The following is a 3,232-nucleotide window of genomic DNA, read 5'->3' on the forward strand; positions in this document are numbered from 1 at the left end:
TTCTCCCCCCCCCCCCCCCCCGTAGGCGGGGAGGGGGACAGAGGGCACCTCCCTGAAATGACTTATTTCCGGTTGGTATTCCTGCATTAGAGGATTTTCGGTGAGGGGCCAGTTAGCCCCTACCTTAATTTTGATTGCCCCTGTCTGCCTGACATCTTGTGTCCAGGTTTCTGCTGCCATGAAACCCGGATACAGCATTCAAAACCCGGACTGTCTGGATGAATCCTGGACAGGTGACAACCCTAGTCAGCACTCGCCTCTCCCCCCCTCCGCTCCAACTGTGGTATGTATCTCGGCGCCCTCACATCTAATTAAAGTCTATGGAACCTACATTAGACATGAAGACATCAGCTGTCCTTAGACCACTGGGGGGGGGGGGGGGGACGCACCTAGTGCGTGCGTGTGTTTAGGTTAGTAAATCACCCCCAGTGTATTATGTTTATTTGAGCCCCTATGCCAAAATGAGCAGTTGACACTTGCAGTTCAGAGATAACACCACCACAAGGGTTCATTTTTTTTTAAAATCCTGCAGTTCCTCTTTAATAATGTTCAAAGTTTACAGTTACAGTGGGCAAGGCTGAATTTGGAGGCTTCACAGGTATCAGTTTATGCTGAATCTGCATCCGCAGCAATGTGCATTCTATTGTCTGTAACATTCCCAGTCCGCAGCATGTCGCTGTATCCTGATGAGATGAACCTGAAGGCATCAGGGTGTCCATCTACCCAAGTAGATAACTATGTTTTAGTGCAGATGTGCATGCTCACCTGCAGTGGTTACCATAATCACAGGTGCACACACAGGAATGGGCGTATGAATGTGTAATACCTGTGTACACAATAACCAGGCTGTTAATAACCACGGTCACAGTAAGTGGGCTAGGAGCCAAAAGCATCATTCTTAAAAAACAATGGCGTCATTGCTTTGCCCTTTACTGTCAAGGGTGAGAGCGAGACTACTACAATGTGCTCCAACACTACAATGTGCTCCAACACTTCTTCACACCAGGCGTAAGGAGTTGATAACTGATAATGATAACATCCATCGCTAATTGTCCGCATTATTCCTTCTCTTTTGCTCAACGTCTTTATTATCCTTCAGGATTCATATGTAAATATTATCTCCCTGAGCACTGCTCCTTATCTATGGTATCCTTCCATCTGCCAATGCCCAAAGCAGCCAAACATGTGTTTACTCTACTTCCTGTCAAACATTCTGCTTGCATGCCCTGTTGGCAATGAAGGCTCTATCGCCATAAGCTCTATAATAAAAAATTGTAAAACAATAATAACTGCAAGAGCAGCGGCATTACAGTTTACAGCTTGTGCAGACTTTTAAAGATTGTTTCAACTTCACCTAAGATCTGTAAAGTAGAACTAAAGCCAAAACTTTTTTGTTTGTTTTGGATAGCATAAGGGAGGGTTATAACTAGCGATGCACCGATACTAGTATCAGTGCCAATGCCGAGTATTTGGACGAGAACTCGTACTTGCCCAAATGCTCCAATGCCTAGCCCGATTCTTGAGCTTCCAGTATCAGAAAGCCGGGCAACGAGTCATTACACGATTTTGACAGTTTTAGAACATTACAGCAGCCACAGTGTATGAATTTTTAAAGAGTGTTTTTTTTTAAGTGGAGTTACCCTTTAATAAAACACCCCAAGTGTTCACCTATGTCTGAGCTTCAGATGTTTGCCTGTACGTTTACAGAGGATGGGGCTGACTCCAGGTGAGTCTTCTTAATGATTAGCTTGAAAGTATGCTGGGCACCCCCTGTAGTACAAGTGTTCACTAAGGTTATGGCCCCATTGCTAGCCTTACCGCATTCCCAGGGTATTCCCATTGTAGGATATCTACCGTGTTTCCCCGAAAATAAGACAGTGTCTTATTTTTTTTTTGCACGAAATAAGACACTAGGTCTTATTTTCGGGGTAGGTCTTATATTACAGACATCCCCGAAGATAGCGCTAGGTCTTATTTTCGGGGTAGGTCTTATATTACAGACATCCCCGAAGATAGCGCTAGGTCTTATTTTCGGGGTAGGTCTTATATTACAGACATCCCCGAAGATAGCGCTAGGTCTTATTTTCGGGGTAGGTCTTATATTACAGACATCCCCGAAGATAGCGCTAGGTCTTATTTTCGGGGTAGGTCTTATATTACAGACATCCCCGAAGATAGCGCTAGGTCTTATTTTCGGGGTAGGTCTTATATTACAGACATCCCCGAAGATAGCGCTAGGTCTTATTTTCGGGGTAGGTCTTATATTACAGACATCCCCGAAGATAGCGCTAGGTCTTATTTTCGGGGGATGTCTTACTTTCGGGGAAACACGGTAGACAGCCTCCTATTGAGGGAACACTCATGTCTACTCCTTTAAAAAACAACAAATGAAACAAGTGACAATTTACCAAAAGTTTTCAGCCTTAGGTCCTGGTGTTTGTGGGCCAGATGTCATTCTTAGGCCTGCTGCATCTGTATAATGAGCTGGTGCTGTGCCTTTTTGCCAGCTTCCTTTTTGTCTAAAGAGCTTACACTTCTGCTGTTTTCTCGCTGCTGACCCGGACCGCCTGACCCTGCTTCGCTTGCTGCCCGCCCTGATCTCCTGCCTGGACCTGAGTTTCTTTTGTCTCCTGCGTTTATCCTCTGATTACTCGTTGCTGACCTGGGACCGTCTGACCACCCTCTGCTAGCCGCCTGCCTTGAACTCTGCCTGGATCTGACTACTGTCTCCTCATTGGAGCCCTCCTGTTCTCGTCCCTCCCTTGGCAGTGTTTGCGAACCGAATTGTTTGTGGAAAAAAAGTGTTTGTGAACGAAGGGACCACTGTATTTGTTTCTGGTGTGTCTATGCATTTCAGTTCTGAACAATGACACTGACCAACTATATACTGAGGGCTCTGTGCATTAAGCAGTCACTGCATCAAATGCAAACTGCTCTCTGTAAATGACAGATGCTGTATAAGGTAGAATATATTTCTTATGTGTAGCAGTTGTTGAGAGAGGGTCAGCGGTCCATGTGAAACCTACATTTCCGGAGTGATTTAGAACACAATCACCAGTGGAGCAGCCCATGGAGTAGCTGCTGTATAAAAGCATCTAAACGTTTGACAGCTACCATATACAAAGCCTTAGTCCATTTCTCCCCACTATGAACAAAAAGGAGTAGGTCAATGCAATAAGAAGAGCCAAATCAGGCAGTTTGTTGCTTAGTGCACACCATGCAGGTTCTACAT

Source organism: Nanorana parkeri, unplaced genomic scaffold (assembly GCF_000935625.1).
Source record: "Nanorana parkeri isolate BGI_ZX_2015 unplaced genomic scaffold, ASM93562v1 scaffold2033, whole genome shotgun sequence".
NCBI classification, from domain to species: domain Eukaryota; kingdom Metazoa; phylum Chordata; class Amphibia; order Anura; family Dicroglossidae; genus Nanorana; species Nanorana parkeri.